General features: G+C 46.6%; 1 protein-coding gene across 7 annotated transcripts in view; it reads left to right on the top strand.

Moving 5' to 3' along the window:
- Nucleotides 1–1,245: 1,245 nt before the first annotated feature.
- Nucleotides 1,246–18,393, top strand: part of BMAL1 (basic helix-loop-helix ARNT like 1) — a gene marked incomplete at its 5' end in the record, with an annotated part of 106,449 nt that continues 89,301 nt past the window's right edge. For 6 of the 7 annotated variants that reach the window (XM_081240265.1, XM_081240262.1, XM_081240269.1 and 3 more), the window contains one exon: nt 2,106–2,223. Of the gene's footprint in view, nt 1,395–2,105; nt 2,224–18,393 lie in introns of those variants that run through there. The other variant, XM_081240263.1, reaches the window with a different exon arrangement.

Raw genomic sequence — 18,393 nt, 5'->3', positions numbered from 1 at the left:
TCACTGAGGACTCAGAGTGAGTCACCTAAGACCCTTTAGTCTTACTCTTACATGCATCTTCTAAGATACCTCTGCCCCCAGGTGCCTTTCAGCAGTTGATTGTCCAGGGCGGGACTCCTCACATTTATCCCTGTTAGAGTCAGCCCATTGCTCCAACATTGCATTTGGCTTATGTTACGTATGGTGTCTCTTTCCCTCCTGGCCTTGTGTTATCTGGAAATTCGGTGCAGATCCTCTGGGTTTTCATTTAGAGCACTGTAATAAAAGTCCCGAAGTCTGGGCCGTGGAGAGAGCCTTCTGCCGTCCTGATGGTAACTGTTGTGGTCTTAAGGTTTTGAAGTCGAAGGAACCTGATTGGACTTGTGCCTTTGAGTCAGCTGGTCAAACTTTGAATTTCAGTTTCCTCATCTGTAAATGGGATTGTGTGGATTAAGAGGGAAGATGCAGGGAAAGCACTTAGCATGCAGTAGATGCTGCACAAGTATCTATTACCTCCACCCTTCCTTCAGGTCAGCAAGGATTCATTAATCAGCATCTTTAGGTAATGGTTACTTAACAGTTATTCGTCCAATTAGTTATATTAGAATCCAGGCTTATATTTCTTCATCTTGTCCACAACATCTTGTCAAGTACATTGTTAAAATCCCACTTACATAGTGTGGTCTCCTTATGAAATCAGGACACAGAAAGAGTAAACAGCAGTCAGATTCTACCTGCATGTAAACTTAGGAAAAGTAGTAAGCTACTAATGAAGTTGGTTAACCTTGAAAACCATCAACATTCAGGCCCCAAGCACATACTGGGCAACCACTATGTGCTTGGCAGTGAGCTGGGGATGGGATACAGTTTTACAATGTTTAAAATGCAGCATCTATGTTCAAGGAACAAGGCTGGAATTCTAGAGTCATAGGGGCTAGTCTGGGTCACAGGATTGACCCAGATCTGTTTGTTCACATATCTGGTCAACGAACATGCACCCTCCCTGCACTTCCATTCCTTCACCCCCTCCTTAGGTACTAAAGGGGAGGGGCGAGTATAACAAAAAAGACAAGGTCCCTGTATTCTAGGAGTTTAACATCTAAAAGGGTTGGGAGTTCTTTGAGCTAAAGGCCCTCTGTTAAATGCTTGAGATGCAAAAATAAGACAGATTCTCCGTCCTCTCAGTACTAAAGTTGTATCTTGTTATGAAATGTTTATTTTCTGTAACTATTTGTTTCCTTCCGTCTCACTCCCTGGACAGCTTTTCTACGGTAAAGACTAGAGCCACCGGGAAGTTGTCTGCCACACAATAGGTGCGGTCACTGAATGGAATCGCTCCAGGCTTGAGTTTCCGCTTTTGAACAAGAATGACAGCTCCAGTGGGATGCTTGGAGGTCAGGACGAATGAAAAGAACGTAAGAACACTTGGATGGAAAAGGCTTCTGGAAATACTAAGTATTTTTTCTCTCGTTTGGACTTTGGCAAGCCAAGATGTTTTGGGCAGGGTCTGGCACTCTGTGTTCCTAAAATTGGTCTCCTAGATGGAGTTGGAGGAAGGGGAGTGAGGGAATGTTGCTTTCGTCAGGATGTCCCGAGTGAAAAAGGGCGAGGAGGAGTGAGAGCCCTGAGCCAGAAGCAAGTCAGGGACCTAGAGAAGAGGGACATCCCAGGCGACTGCAAGGAGTGCGGCGTCTGCAGCCGCAGTGGCCAAGGCTAGCGGGAGACCTGAAGGGAGAGAGGACAGGGGCGAGGAAATCCAGGGAAAGCGCGCGGATTGGTCCTCTCCTTGGGGCGTGCGCTTCTGTGCGCCAAGCGATTGGTGGCGGGAAAGTAGCAGGTAAATCGGCCCCGACCGCCTCGCCATTGGTCAGCGGCCTCTCTAGCTGCCACACAACTGGCCAGCAGGCCGCCGAGCCGTGCGCGGATTGGCCGGGGGCGGCCGCCTAGACCGGCTCCCTTCGGGCGCTAGGATTGGCTGGCGGGAAGAGGCAGGTATCCGGGCTCCGCGACTCCTCCATTGGTGGGCGGGGAAGGGGGGTTGGGCACAGCGATTGGTGGGCGGGGGGCCGGGCCTGGGCCGGCGGGGAGCGGATTGGTCGGAAAGTAGGTTAGTGGTGCGACATTTAGGGAAGGCAGAAAGTAGGTCAGGGACGGAGGTGCCTGTTTACCCGCGCCGGACTCACCGCCGCCGCCGCCGCGGGATCCGAGTGGGGGCGCGGGCGCGGGCGCTCCCGGCAAGCCACGGTGAGTGTCGGGCTGGCCGCGGCCAGCGGCGCGGCCGCGGGCACCCCGTCGGGGCCGTTAGCACCCTGGCAGGCGCGGCGCCTCAGCCGCCGCCCGGGGCGCAGCCCGGCCGCCGGGGAGCCCTGACCGACGTGCCCGCTGCCGGCCTTAAAGGGCCCGTGCCCGCTCCCTGCCCCCACCCGGGCCGCGGGGAGGCTGCGCTCCTTAAAGGCGCCGCGCCCGTCCGCCCCCATCCTCACTCGCGGGGGTTGGCGCTGCGGGGTAGAGCGGGCAGAGGTGCCGCAGGCGCCCTTAAAGGGACCGGGAAAGAATCCGCGGGAATACCCACCTCCCCTCTGCGGGCATCGCTACCTGACCCGGGGGGTGGCGGGGAGAAGAGGTAGGAGCAGCCAGCTGCCTCTTAAAGGGACAGCTCCACCCTTTGGGAGCAGTGACTCGGCTGAGGGCGAGTCCTAGGATGTATCCCCGGAAGGTTCGGGGACCCCCGAGGCGACCATCCTTGACGGCTGCACCCCAAGGGCGTTGGGCGAGAGATGCTGCTTCTGTCCTTCCTCCGCCTCCTCCACTTCCCTTTCGGGAGCCTGCGGGGCTGGGTGGGGGCGGGGAGGGCGTCTCCGCCGGGCTTGGGGAGTCCGAGCCCCCCGTTGCCCCTTCGGCCCTGTCGCGGGTGCTGCCGCTGCACCCGGGTATTCCCCGCCGGAGATGCGGCCGACCCCAGCCTGCGAACTTTCGTCCGGCCTGCGCCATCTGGGTCCTGGGCAGCCCGGGGAGGATCCCCCTTGGGTCTGCGAGCAGGTGCTCCACGGCACGGGGATGTCGCCCGGCGCCCAGGTGTGGGCCCGCCGCCCGCCCTGGAGTCCTGGAGACCGCAGCGAGGCTAGGTTTAGCATGGGGTTTGACAGATGTCAAAAGAAAAAGCTTCCCGCTCACGATTGCCGGACGTTGACAGCCAAGAGAGCTCTTGTTTGCTCAGAGGAATAAGTGGAAGAATAGAAATTAATGCCGACCTTGTGGGGCTCGAGTCAGTCACCCCGAGGGGTCGTGGGAACCGGCTGCGGAACCGAGGGCAGGCGCGGGGGAAGGAAAGGCTCCACTGGACATGGGCGTCTGTTGTCAAGTTTGTGCGGGCCGTGGGGTACCAGGCTGTCCCCCCTCACCTCACCTTTCCCATCCTCTTTTCCTTCCCCTGCCTCGGCCGCTTCCGAGTCACCTAGTGTTGTTTTGGCACTTTCGCGCTTGCTGTCTCCTCTCCCTGCTTACATAGCTACTCCTCGGCAAGGAATTATTAGCCAAGTTTTATCACTCAGCTTCCAGAAATTAGATTCGAAGAAGCATTTCTTGACTGTACGTGTATTTCCAGGATCTTCGTTTTTTAAAAAATCCATAAAAGCTGACCATTAGCTGCATCCAGTTTCGCACAATGCTTGCTTGTCATTTGTCCTTCTGACATCTGCTGCTGTTCCTTTAATCTATTTTTATATGACAACTATTATTTTAATACTTCTTGTCCCATTGATATCAGGATCTGTCAATTTGGGTTGGTGGAGTTTTTAATTAATGTACTGGTTGAATCATGAGCTTAAAATAATCATTGCTGCTCCTGAGCAGTTTTGAATAATCTCATGCTCTCCGTGCTTGCAAGATTTAAAAAAGAAAAAAAAAATCACTGCTGTTAAATTTGATTTCCATATCAATGAAACTCTAAAATATTTTTTTAACAGAAAATTGAATCTTTCACTCCATGCTCTGTTACTGAGTTCACTTTACTAATAAGTCTTTAAAACACTTTGTTGAACATATTTAGAAGGCTTTAAAATTTCCTGGGCAGGATTTGAAATTGCCTGTATTATCTAAAGCTGGATCTGTAGGAGCATTTTTGGTTTTGATTGTAGATGTAGCCAGTGAATAATAATAGTAAGTTAAAACTATGGTTAAATTTATACCTTATTCCAACCCCTAGAGTTTAGAAAGAGGGAGAGAGAAAGGAGCAGCTGTGGTGGAAGAGTACTAGCCTGAGAGAATCTACTGGTTCTAGCCCAGACTTGGGCTTTCATGGCTGTGCTACTTGGGGCAAGTCCCTGAACCTTTCTGAGTTCTACTTGCCTCAGATGGAAAGTAAGGCAGTTGAACTAGGTGATCTCAGAGGTTCCTTCTGCTCTAAAGTTCTTTGCATCTCTAAATATTTAATACAGCTGAATTCAGGTTGGTATTTACCTGCTGGAGGCTCCAGAATATCTGAGCTGAAGTCCTATTTTCTTGGGAAACTTAAACAGATCAACAGATGGTGTTTTAAAGAATCCATTTCAAATGATTTATAAAATGATGACTACTCAGGAATTTGTCTGCTATTTGCAGAAGAGGTTTGCCTACCACAGAGAGGAAAAGGAAGTGGCCCTACTTTCAGATTTTTCGCTCCATACCAACGATCTCTACGCAATTTATATACTAAACAATGGACAGGCACTGTAGAAAGACTTGTTAACAAAATGCATAAGCACATGTAAAAACGAAATATTCTGTATCTCTCTTTGGTATAAGGGTTGCCTTCCTTCTATGGGCTTTCTTCTATTTATGAGTCCATCAACTCATGGTGGTTGGAGAAAGTCAAATATTAAAGAAACAGTTTCTGCCCCATATGATGTTACAGTCATAGGTAGCGATTTTCGTTAACATCGTGGTAGCAGTTGCAGGGAAGTAATTTTTTACTTCCTTTTTAGACCTCGAGGTTTAGTTAGGAGCCTGGAAATACAGGTATGTCACCCTTCTCCACAGTCTTTTCTCTCATTGCCACTTCATCATAATACCCAGACTTACCCCAGACACCCACCCTGGCTTTTCTCCTCCCTCTCTCTCTAAACAAGACCTGCTCTGACTTAAGCTCCCTCAGCATCTGTTCCTTCCGGCTCAGAATGTCTTGTCCCTTTCCCCCATCTCTCCTCTTTTCCTCCCAGTTTGGAAAAAGCAAGTGAATTTCTCCCCTGTTCCCTCTTTTTAGACCCTAAATTTGGGCAGGAGCCTGGTCTCTGGTAGCAGGACCTGGGACTTGGGTTGGGTGGTGTGTCCTTGGACAAGTGCTAGACTCCTCTGACTGCAGGCTCCTCCTCTGTGGTGTGATGAAGGAGCCTGCCTCCTACAGTCCCTGTGAGGATCAGGGGAGATGATGTGGGTAAAATGCCTGGCACACAGGAAGCCCTCCCTCAGTGTCTGCTGACACTTCCTCTCAGTGCTGCCAGGGTCCTGTCGGTCCTGTCACGGGAATATCCTTCGTGCTGTTTGCCCTCAGCCTCCTTACCAACCCTAGAAAAGCTCTTGTGTTGATTGAGGAGGGAAGGATGGAAGGGGAAGAAACGGGCCTGCTGTGGGCCGCTGTGCAGTGGGCAGCTTTCATGTGTCTGCACTGGGTGCCCCTGGGTCCCCTGTCTCGCTCCCCTCCCTGCCTGGCAGCCTCTCCCAGGGCTGTGAACGGTCACCCCCTCCACTCTCCCATCTGCTCCACTCTTAGCTCCTGCACCCTCTCTACTATCCTTCTTCATACTTCGTCTCAGATATCTCCCAAAACTTCAAGTCTTGAATTCCAGGGCCTCATTCTTAGTCCTAAATTGTTGTTCTTGGCCCTTTTGCAGCTTATACCCACCTGTCTTTCCCTCCTTTTTGAAATCCCCTCCCCCCTCAGCCTTTAGGTCACATTGCTTTCTTGGTTTTCTTCCTGCACACCCTAAAAGTAGGTGTCTTTTTGGGCCTCTGCTCTTCACACTAGCCCAGTGGGCTCAGGTCCCCTTTCTGGTCCTGATGTGTCTCTCCTGCTTCAGCTGCTCGCAGGTCCATTGTAGACATTCACGGCAGCCTATTGCCAGCATCCGTGGCTTTGGAGTTACAGGTTGCAAACTGCTTGCAAGCATGGTCTCATTTCATCCTCATGACAGCTGTACCCCTTCACCATCAGGCTGTCCTGAGAGGGACTTTGGTTAGGTGGTTAAAAGCACAGACTTTGGAGCCAGATTTTATATCCTAACTGTTCCTTACTAGGTTTATGACTTGTGGTCAGGTTGCTTTGCTCTCTCTGTCTTGGTGTTCTCATCAGTAAGACTGGAATCACTTTAGTCCTTACCTCAGAGTGCTGCAGTGTGGATTCAATGAGTTAAAGAATTAAAAATACGTGAAGCTCTTCATGGAACATAGTAAACGTTCATGGCTGTTAGCTGTCAGTCTTGCTGCTCCTTCTTGCCTCTCCACACGCAGCCCGCCTGGCTGTGTGCACAGGACTGTCCGGTCAAGCTGAAGAGCTGTCCACTCCCTGGACCAGCCCATGACCTGTTCTATGCCTCAACCTTCTCTCATCCAAATCCTACTCTTCTTTAAGACCCAGCTCACATGCTTGGTCCTCCTGGAGCTATTTCTTCATTTTGTGTTTCTTCCTCCCCACACTGGGCGGCAGTGTCCCCAGCCCTTGATCTAGCTCTAATTATTTTAGGTACTGCTGCATCCCATATCGTGTTGGGCTGTCTCTGGGAATATCTTACCTGCTGGTTCCAGGCCAAGCACTTTGGGGGGAGTTCATCTTGGTTTCCCCAAATCACAGGCATAGGGAGCCTTCAGGATATGCTTGTCCAATCCCAATTAATGATCTTGAGGAGGAGGAGATGGGGTAGGATAGGCACTCAGGGACTAAGCACATGGAGGGAAGGGGATATACCTGTGGAGAGGTGGGAGCATGAGATGAGGCATGCAACAGGGGCACGAGTGGACGTGGCCATGAGTAGTTAGGTCTGCATGGAAGGAGGGATTGAGTTGGGGACATAAAGTCGGGGAGATGAGATTGGGTAAGCTTTAGTCATCTTTGCTTCAGGAGAATGTTGAGTGCTGGCACATGATGGGAAATTATTTTTACGTTAGTACATGCTGTCCTTTTAAATAGGATAAACTCATGTTTATCCAGCCTGGTTAAAGAAGGGGATGGATGGTCTGTCTAATTTAATATTCTGGTTAATACTCTACCCATTAGATTTTGTACATATGCTGAGTAAAACATTTACAAGTACTTATGCTTTCAACTGCTGTTTGAAATGTGTGACCTGGGCAAATTAGGTAGTTTCTTTGAGTCTGATTTACCTCATTTGCAAAATAGAAATAATACTAATGATGGTAACGGCAGCTAACATTTATTGAACATTCTCTAAGTGCCAGCAGATATGTTACTCACCTTATGTTTATTAACTTGTTTAATCCTCATAACAGCCCTATGAGGTAGGTACCATGATTATCCTTATTTTACAAGTGAGGTAGTTTTGTGAACTGCCCAGCTGGTATGGGGTGGAGCCAGATTGGTGCAGGGGGACGGGGGAGGGACGGACACTTCCAGAGTCTGCTGTCTAACCACTGCGGTAGATGCCTGCTGGGAGGAACCACTGGATTTGATCCTGTGTCTGAAGCAGCCGGCACCAGGCCAGGAGCCAGGCAGGCCCGAGGTGATTGGTGACCAGTCTTATTGCTGACAGACATGGTGTATACCTCCTTTTAAGCAGGACTGAAGCCCTCTGCGGTGGGACACGAGGGGTGCACGTCTGGATATTACCCAAGTGTGAGTTACAGGGGCTTGTGAGCGTGCTTCTCACATCCTGTTGTACGTTTCTGTATCTCTTGCTTCCTCCTGCCTTTCTGCGGCATTGCTCTGACGTAAGCCTCATGTGGCTCAGCCAACCCCTCCCCAGGCAGCTTGTGTGAGATGAACCCCTCCTAACAGAACTCCTCACCCACTGCCCCCGCCGGGCCATCTGCGGAGAGCGTCACGGGGAGGAGACCTTTTGTAAAGTCTCTCACCTTCTTCCTCCTCTCTCCAGCTTCTTACCCCAAAGACAGATGTCCACAGCCTTAATGTGTACGTATATATAAATATATTTTTTAATGCCAGTTGTTCCCCAAATACATTTAGATAGTAAGGGAAACATTGTTTTATGTCAAGAACCTGTTACATAAAAATGTGTTATATAATGTTCAAATGTATACTGCGCGGAGAAATTAGATACTACTTTTTTTTTTTCAAAGAATAGAAAGATAATAAACACAGGCTATACTGAAGGTAATTAATCTCAGATTTGAAAGGCATGGAAAGACATGCCCTGCCCTCAGAGTTATTGTTTTGAATCTCTGTTCACCTTCTTGAATGCTCCAAGTATAGAATGTTTGGGAAGTTGACCCGAATCTGCCATGGAATGCTACTGTAAAATACTCTGAAAGTTGTCTTTTTTTTGGGGGGGGAAGAGGGGGGATGTCTCCTGCTCACTTATATCTCTCTCATGTCTAAACAGAGGGAAGAGGCTCTTTTTGCCCCCCTTATGCTTAGACCATCAAGGTCATATTTTAACCAGTTTTCTGCTCTACCTTCTACTTCCTTCACTTCCTCCCACATGATGTGGCCAACTTTGCCTTCCAAGAACAGCCCTGCCGCCAGTGGCCTGTGGTTGACACTCCTGTATCCAGTCTTCCAGGCTCTCCAGAGTCTGACCCTGTTCCCCCTGCTCACCAGCCTTGCTCCCTGCCTCTACCTCCATTTGCAGACCGAGCTCAGTGCCTGGGGTTCAGTTCTGCTTGTCCCTGCCCAGGCCACCCCATGCCCTACTTTCTCCTGCTGTCTGTCTTCCCTCAGCTCCCTCCCTTGACCTGAGAGGCCTCTCTTCTTTGCCCCAGCCTGCCTTGAATCTCCCTTCTTTGTGAAACCTCCTCTGATGACATTTGTCCCCTTTGCGCTCTCTCTCTCTCTCACTTGTTTTACTTTTGATTGCCAGCCATTCATTCAGAAGCATTGGTACTTCATAATTAGCATATTGATCATATCGATTCCAATTAGGATGGTCAGTTCTCTCATTTTTTAATTGTCTCATGAATAATTATCTTGTCCTCACTTCCCACCCTCCAATTCTACTCGTTTACTCATTCAGTGAAGTTTATTGGATGCCTGCCATGTGCATAGCAGTGTTCCAGGCACTGAAGGTACAGCAGTGAACAAAACAGAGTCCCAGGGGAAGGAGACAGACCGTAAACAGTTAACTCCTGGTAATGATAGATGCTAGGTAAGGAACCACATAGAGTAAAACGGTAGTGGTGATGAAGGAGGTTGCTTTAGCTTGGTCCTCGGGTGAAGAGGTGACATTTGAGCTCAGCTGCAGGAAGATTTGGGGAAAGTATCTTAGGAAGAGGGAACAACCAGTGCAAAGGTCCTGAGATTGGAAGTAGTTTGATTGTTTTTGAAGTAAAATAAAGGCCAGTGTAACTGGATTTTTAGTTCCTTGAATATAGATGTTTTATCCTCCCTGTAACTCTTAGCCCAGTGCTAACAGCCCTGTAAATACTTGCACTCAAAATTGGAACATTTGCCTTTGGTTATACATTGTACAAATAGCAGTTTACCGTATCCTGCTCAGAAGCTTTTTAATAGAACATTATATTGCACATAAATTAAGGGTTTGAAGGGTTTTCTCATAAATATACTCTTAGCATGTATCACTATTACTGTTTTAATTATGTCTAGTGCAGAGCTTCAGACTTCAGGATTCTGTTTTATATGCACAGCCATCTTAAAAACAGATTTTGTTTCAAAAGTTCATTTGTGAGGCAGTTGATGGAAACTTGGGATAAATTTTTCTATAGAAAAAAATGAACTAAATGGTGGTTTGGTTCCCAGGCAAGCCCACAAAAGCCATTTAGTGCTGACTCTAGCTGAAACCATACTATTTAGTACTAAAGCGTTATCAGCATTAATTAAGCCTTCTGAAGCTAGACCCCCATCTATATAGCATTAAAGGTCATTTACTACCAGCGTTAATGGGACCCATTTACCTAAGTCACTTCTACTATTTTTCTAGTCTGACAAAAAGGTTTGTAAAAGGGATTTTTGTCTTTGTGCCTTTAAGATTTCATTTCATGTGTTATAAATGAGACAGTGGTGTGGAGAGTGGGGAAAACTGGGGGCTGGGAGCTGGGAGAGGCCCGGGCTCCAGTCTTTGCCCAGCCACTGACTTGCTGAGTAACTTTGAGTAAGTTGCGCTCATTGAACTTTGATTTCTCAGGTCCTTCTTGGCTATAAAATCCTGTTTTTTCAATGTCACGGGAAAACATGCATGTATTTCGTTGTTCAAACCTGCCCTCCAGTAGCTACCTCCACTTTCTTTTTTTTTTTTTTTTTTTGTGGTATGCGGGCCTCTCACTGTTGTGGCCTCTCCCGCTGCGGAGCACAGGCTCCGGACGCGCAGGCTCAGCGGCCACGGCTCACGGGCTCAGCCGCTTTGCGGCATGTGGGATCTTCCGGGACCGGGGCACGAACCCGCGTCCCCTGCATCGGCAGGCGGACTCCCAACCACTGCGCCACCAGGGAAACCCTCCACTTTCTTTTTGAAGAAGTAGGTGGCACACAAACAATGAGGAACTCAAGAAGTTCCCATGTGTGGTACCCAACAGTTAATGCCTTCAATATGAACCTTGTTTTTAATCTGCTATCTCTCTTGACGAGTTGAAAGAAATTTTGTCCTAGAACTTTTGGTCCAGATAAGATTCCTGTGTTCTTCCTCAACTTATCTTCCATGTAATTATGTAAATCATTTTTTCTTTTTAACTCTTAGGGATAAAAATGGTGACTCTGGTTTGTTGCTTTTGAAATATACTTATAAGTGCCCTTAGGGAATGGAACGAGTTTGCAGGAGAGAGCAGAGCTGAAGGAGTGTGGGATCAAAAACAATTTTAAATGTTAAATGCAAAGCTATTTTCAGTATCCTGCTGGAGGAAAAAAAAAAATTTTTTTTTTGAGGCTTTAGATTAGAAGAGGTTCCTGCTCCAAAGGAGAAGAGCTTCAGGTTTTGCAGTGGTGAAAACTACCCGATCCTTTACCTACCACCCCTCCCTTCCTCCTCTCCCACCTCTGAGTTGTTTTTGGCCTCAAGAGCCACATTTGCTATTTGAGAGGTTTGATATTTAAGCAATGCTAGTCTCAGAGCTCAGCTGGGACTTAGGGTGTTAGAGGCTTAGAGTTCAGCTGTCTTAGGGTGCAGAGTGCTATGTGGCGAACTTCCCCAGTAGATTCTAGAATGAGGGAAGCCTCATTGGGAGTGACAGTGCACTTTGAGCTCTGCCTCTGTTTGGTTACTTGTGAATAGTATGTTTCATTTTTTTCTTTTTCCGTTACTTGAGGCATAACAAGAGGAGTTGGTGCAAGAAATTGTTGCTCTGTGGATTTCACTTGGGAGCTAGAGGGTGGCATTATACTCAGCGTTCCTCCTTAGATCCTGGAATACTGGCAGGATTTTTGTCTGATTTTTTTCTCTGCTGTATCCCCAGCAACTAAGACAGTGTCCGCACAGAATAGTCAATAAATTGTTGCTGAGTGAGTGAGTTCAGCTTGGGAAAACCTCAACTTTCCCACCCTAACAGTATATAGGCTCATGTGCTTGGTCTTGCAATGTACTTTGGATTTTAGGATACTGTTTCCTTTTGCCATCTGTGTTTTTCTTATTCTTCAGGTTGGCCAGATATCAGTATCTTTTATTGATGATCAGGACGTAGCTGGCCATGGATGTCCCTGCCCTGCTGATGTTCATCTTTATGTTATCTTTAATTGGCTCCAAAGTACAGCAAATCAGTAGCTGAGCCACATCAACTAAAAGAAAACCTACTGCATATTTCTTTGGGTATAGTACTATACATTTCTTTATTCCGTCAACAAATACGTGAAGGGCAATATACCAGGCACCATGGAGACCCAGAGGAAGAACAGAAATAGTTGTTGTGGCCAAGGAGCCTGCAGTTTTATCTGCAGATAGATAAACCAAGGCCACATATAATGCCAATAAAGTGGTCTAGACGATCTATAATTGCCACAGGAATTCAGAGACTAGAGAGTTCTTTGTGAGTTGCCATGTGAGGGAGGAGGCTTCGTGGAAGTGATCAGATTTAATCCAGACTTTTAAGGATGTGTAGAATTTTGATTCACAGAAAAGGGTAGCACAGGTATTTCCAGGGAGCAGGCGGGTGGGAACACATCATAATTAAAAGCACAGAGGTAGGAATGGCCAGCTTGTATTCAGGGACACAGCCTTGCCTAGAATGGAGGGTTCTTCATTTCAGGCGATAATAATTGCTAATATATAGAGAGTTCTTATGATGTCCTTAGCACTTCACATATATTATCTGATTTAATGCCTACAAAACCCCATGAAGTAGGTACAATTATTAGCATCATTTTAGAAATGAGGAAATTGAAGCACAGAGTTATCCAGTAACCTGCCTAAGGTCACATAGCTAAGAAGCAGTGGATCCAGGTGTAAAAACCAAGCCATGGAGACTCTTGACCAGTGGAATCCTCTGTCTCCCACTGTCCTCCAGATGCAGGATTTGGGCTTGGCTGGGGGTTTTAGAGTCATGAGCTGGAAGTGGATAAGACTCTATTTAGTCCACTCCTTAATTTTGTAGAAGAAGAAACTCAGTAAGTGAGGTAGAGAGTGGTAAAAAACCACTGAAGTTGTTTTACTATGATTATGATTTTAGTGATGTGAAATGATTCTCCCTAAAGCATTAGTCCAGTGTGAATGTTCCAGCTGGATTGCAGCAGAGGGACTAACCGCAGCAGAGACCTGATATGAGGCTACTAGCTGAATCCAGACAGAGATTCATCTGAGAGGAGCCAGAACTGGGAATTGTCAATTATGTTAATCGGCATGGCTGTTTTCAGTTGCCCTTTAGAATTCTAGAGTGTGGGGAACATCTGCTTGTGTGAGTGGCTTTTAAGTATGTGAATCTGCACTGTACTGTGACCGAGACACCTTGGTTAATGAATTCTTAAGCAAAGCACCATTATGGAAGTCAAATGTTTAAAAACAAATACCCACATTTTCCAGAAAGGTTCCCTGATTGGGAACCGGATAACCTGCATTCTAGACTGTTTCTGCTACTTACGCACCAGATAGTTTAAGCCAAATAACTTAATGTCTCAAACTGTGGCTGATTCCTTATCTGTGGAGCAGGTATAACAGTTCCTGTCCAGCCCCTTACAGTGTGTTTTTGATGCTGGAGTGAGATAAGGAAAGAGTAGGGGTTTGGGAAGCAGTAAAGTTGCTCCCTGGTTGTAGGGAGTAGCAGCCATGGTGTTAATAGTGAAGGTGTCCTAGCCTTTCAGGGAGAACCCGGAGGGCACCGAGGTAGTTCCCCTGCCTCCAGGGTGTGTTTAGGGATGTGGCGCTGTCCACCAAATGGGTGCTGACTAGCCTCACTTTGCTGGTGTAGGGCCGTATTTTAAAGATGATGATATATTGCACCCTGAGAGATGGGGGGCCAGCCTCGGCATAGATAGAAAAGTTAGACACAGACATCCTAGTTAATCTCTTCTCCTCTTTGCACACCTCTCAGGATAGTGATGGACAGCTATGAACCAGAAAAACAAGTGTCAGGATCTAGCCACCTGGCCAGTTGGTCATTCTTAGACGTTTCACCCATCCTGGGCCAATAGGAAGAAGTCCAGAAGAACCTTGATTAGTTTGGGGAATTAGTGGGTGAGCCAGCATGCTGTCCAGGTAATACTTGGTTATAAAGCTTGTAGCAAAGTCTTGACATGAAGGACTAGAGATTTGCCAAATCTTAATTATTGTTAATATTGCATGATGTACTTATTATTCATAATAATAATTATAGCAGTACTCAACCTTCGAGTATTTACCATTCTGCCGAGAACTATGCTAAGTGCTCACATGACTTTTCCCATTTAGTACTCACAATAGCCCCGTGGGGTGGGCACTGTCAGTCCCACTTGCTAGTTAGGGAGACTGAGACCCAGTGCCTTTGATGGTACACAGTGAGTGGAAAAGCCATGATTCAAACCCAGGACAGTCTCACTCCAGAGCCTGCACTCTTACCTGATGCATTCTTCTTCCTCTCTTTTCCTGGGACCCTAAAATGCTTTCTGAATCTGGTTTTGAGGTTTCTGACAGCACAATGGGTCTTTGGAAGGCATTTTTGGTTGATAGTGGCCATGTCTCTCCCTCCTTCACGGCCATGGCTGACATCTAGCAGCTCTTGCTGGCTTCCCTGTGGCTTGTGAGCAAATGGATGCCAAGGATGAATGCAGCAGATTGACTGACTAACTCTTGCCAGCTAGTGCCTACGGGGGGATTTTAAAGAGGGAAAGAGGGGACTACGAAAGAATTGCTCTGGGTCAGTTTTTCAAAAAGTGGCTGGGTAGTTGATAGTCTGCTCCATTTTCACGTTGATGCTTGTCAAAATCTCACAAAAGCCTTTTCCGAGGTCACGGTCATGATAACAATGCCATCCACCTTTCATGTGTGATTAACAAAGTAGTTTTTACGTGTATTGTCTTGTCTCGTCTTCACCACAGCCTTATGAGGAGAGGAGTTATAAAGACTCATTTTGCAGGCTAGAAATACCTAGAGAATTTAAACTACTGTCCAGGGTCCCAAAGCTAGTCAGTGGCAGAGTCAGGCTGAAACACCACTTTTCTGACAACTTCTACTTTCTTCCCAAGTTCCTCTTTGCTTACTCTGTTGAAGATGTTCTTAAGTGTTGTGATTTACTATATTCAGAGGTCAGCAGGAATTATTGAAGTGAAGTGCTACAGACGACACTGTTACTGAATCAGAATAACTGAAAGGTCATGTGATTGGTTATTGTGTTAGGTTTAATTGATTTGCACCTACTTTCGATGGTACAGAACACACAAAGATCTTCTGTGGTATATTATTGGACCAGCAGCCCTTCTAGCTTTAAAAGTCCCAAGGCTTTAATAGATGATAAAACATGGAGTTTATGTAATTTCTTTAAAAAGTTGACCATCGAGTTCTTGGTTGGGAACACAAGCTCTTATTATCACATTGTTTCCATGGAGAAATGAGCGTTGATTCACATGATTTCAGCTCTTGGTGCCTTTTCTAGGAATGGAGTAAACTGCTGTAGGAGAGAGAACTGGTGGTGTTATCACTTAGAGCTCTCTCCCCTCCTGTTACTATAGGAGGCTGGTTTGCTTTTCTGGGCCCTCTCAATTTTCCTGTGACCTGAACATAAATCATCTTGGAGATCCTGTTAATTTCATTTTTGAAAAGTTTTCCATGAAATAAACCTGAATGGAATACTTTCTTATATAGTTTTGAACATCCCCTTTAAGGTATTTAATTGGCGACAAGGGGCTTTGCTAAGAGAATGTAGAACTGGTCTCACTCAAGCTTCTTGTATTAGATGGGACACAGAGCAAATTCCTGTATTAGGGAGCTCCACAGACACATTGGCTGAAATTGGGTGGAAGCTGATTTCTTTCTCATGTACCAGTTTAGAGTAGATAAGGGTCCAGGCCTTCTGTCTTCAACATGTGGCTTCCACTTGGTGGTTGAAGGTGGAAGCTTCAGTTTTTACTGTCTCCCAGGGGAAAGGATCAGGGAGTAATACATGCAGTCATTTTAAGGGCAAGACCTGGAAGTAGCACATTCTTTTATCCCATTGGCCAGAACTTAGTCCTCTGGCTACATTTAGCTGCAAAGGAAGCTGGGAAATATCTTCAGTTGGGAGGCCATGAGTCCAGCAAAATCTGTTTTTCAGGGTGGAAAGGAGACTGAACACTGGGGGAGGCTAGCAGTGTGCTACACTATAGAAGGGAGTAAATAGGATCTGAAACTCTTGCCCGGAAAGCTGGGAAGATGCCTGAGTCCAGAGTCAGAATCTAAGAAGGCTTCCAGAAACCAGGACACGTGCAGCCATCTAGAAGTCAGGGCAACTTATTGCTCAGGAACTGGGCACTGGATGAAGAGTCAGAAAGCCTAGATTTGAGTCTAGCTCTTCCATGTCATAACCTGGGGTAAAATACTCCAGTGAACGTTTGCCTTATCATCTAGAATATGGGAACAATGGCGATGACCTTTCTGTCTCCCAGGCTTAGTGTGAGGATAATGGATGGGGAAGTGCCCTGCAAACTGCAGCTCTGTGGAAGTGGGCACAGCGTCTGTGTTATTCAGTGTTGTTCACCTTTGTGTCCAGAGCACCCAGCCCAGTGCCTGACATGGACACATTTGTTGAATGAAGTGTGAACTGTTATGAGAGGTGAAAAAAAAATGCCTTGTGCTAAGGAGCTCTTAATCCTGGATAGTCTTCTCTGCTAGGTGGAAAGGTTCTTCTCCTCTCCACTGGCCAAGGCCTTGGGCCTACACGTAAAACCACGTACCCCACCAGGATGCAGGCAGACATCAGGGCAGCTCCCAGCCAGGTAGCACATGACACATATGTCCTTGGCAAGGCTATTTGCTTACTCCACAGTTTAGGTCACAGAATACAAAAAAACTGGAGATAAGACTTTCGTTGGGATGTCATGGTCCGTGAATGTGAACTGATCATCTTTAAATGGTTTGGTTCACCTGCAGATTGGAAGATAAAACTTTCCCAAGACCATAAAGACTTGATTTCTTGCTTCAAAACAATAAGATACAGTTATAAAATTCTTCTGTTGATTTGAAAAATGTGTGGCTTGTTCAAAATATATTTCTTGAAAATATATAGGTAAGAGAATACAAAGATGAGTTTAATCCTACTATCTTATGGGCCATTTTTGTCTCAGCTGTAGTGATTTTTTTTCTTTTGCTAAGGAAATGGGGGTTCAGTGGAATAATCACTTTTCCTTTTTTTTTTTAACTTCATGAAGGGTTTCTTTTATTCATTTTGTTATTTAATTTGTTTATTCACTAAGGGTAAACTTCTTTCTTGGAAACCAGTGGAGTGCTTTTAAGTGAACTTTACTGGAAAAGGGCAGGAACTGAAATTATATTCACGGTGTGCACTCAACTCTGTTAAAATTTCATTCATAGAAGGAGGGAAATGCACCAGTGTTATCAGTGGTTCTCATCTTGTAGAATTAGAGGTGATTTTCATTCTCATCTTCTTCTCTGCGGTTTCCTATTTTTCAACAATGAGCATGTATTACTTTTATAATCGTAAAAGGCCAGTTAAAAATTAGTCCCACAAATTAATACTCTCCAGCCAAATCAAGAATCTTTATTTTTGGCAACCTGGCCTGGGTTTTAAACCATGATGTTAACTCAGACTATCCAAATTATTTTCTGACTGAGGCATTTAGGAACTTGTTATAAAGAGGATGTTTTCCTTTTGGAAATTAACATAGAAAGCTAAATGTTTATAATGTGTTAGGAAAGATGTCCTGAGTAATGCTCCTCCTGGAATTTGACTAGCCTTTATTACAGTCACTTAAGGAAATGAACTTTGCAGGTTTCCCATTCACTGTGTGACTTTTTTTCCTTTATCCTATACTCCTGTGTCCCTCAGGTACCTCTGGCTCTATTACCCTGGGATTGAGTGACCCTGTCCTTTGTTCTCTCAGTACCCTTCCATTACTAGTGTCCCCTCCATCTGTTCATGACTTTGTAGTTTTGGTTGTGGCTTCTTCCCACCAACATTTTTATAGAATGAAGAGGGCACATTGTTGTCCTTTGCCCTGTAGCAGCTTCCCCTTACTCCTTGTCATGGCTCAGGTGAGTGGCCTGAGCAGTGCTTCTGAGGTGCGGTGAGGAGGAGGGGTCGGGACTGCAGGGAAGGGGTGGGGGCCCTGAGCTGGCTGAGAGCTTTGGGGGAGGCAATGGGCCATCCATCCAGCGCTTAGCCCACTCCTGGCAGGGCAGGCTCAGGCACAGCTGTTCGAGATGACTGCTTGGTGTTTGAAGCCAGGCAGTCCCCGAGCCATGCATTCATTTGCTATGATCCTGCAATGTGGCAGCCACTGTTCTAGATGCTGGCTGGGGGCACAGTGATGAGCAAGGCAGACCTGGCCTCTGCCCCATGGAGCTTTCATTCTGGTGGGAGAGAGAAGCAGTTCACAGAGAAATCAATGATAAAGATAATTACAGATTGTAAGAGTGGCCCCAGAGGTGGTTACATGCGCCCATTTGTAGTGGAGCAGGGGGACCAGAGTTGGAAAGCTTCCAAGGCCTGGCTCCTTGTATGTCCTCGGTACTTTCTGGTGCAGAGGGGTGAGATCAAGGAGACCTCTGAGCTGCTTCTCCCATTCAGTCAGCCTGGGCCAGGCTGGGATCTACAGGTGGAGAAAGCAAAAGCTGAAGGCATGAGCCAGGGGCCGGCTCTCTTGGTCCCTCCACCTGCCCCACCTCTGGACTGCCCAAGGTGCAT

The sequence above is a fragment of the Mesoplodon bidens genome (assembly GCF_964165515.1).
Source record: "Mesoplodon bidens genome assembly, chromosome: 7".
Classification (NCBI taxonomy): domain Eukaryota; kingdom Metazoa; phylum Chordata; class Mammalia; order Artiodactyla; family Ziphiidae; genus Mesoplodon; species Mesoplodon bidens.
Note: the sequence above shows the minus strand (reverse complement) of the source record. Positions and strands in the feature narration are given on the sequence as shown.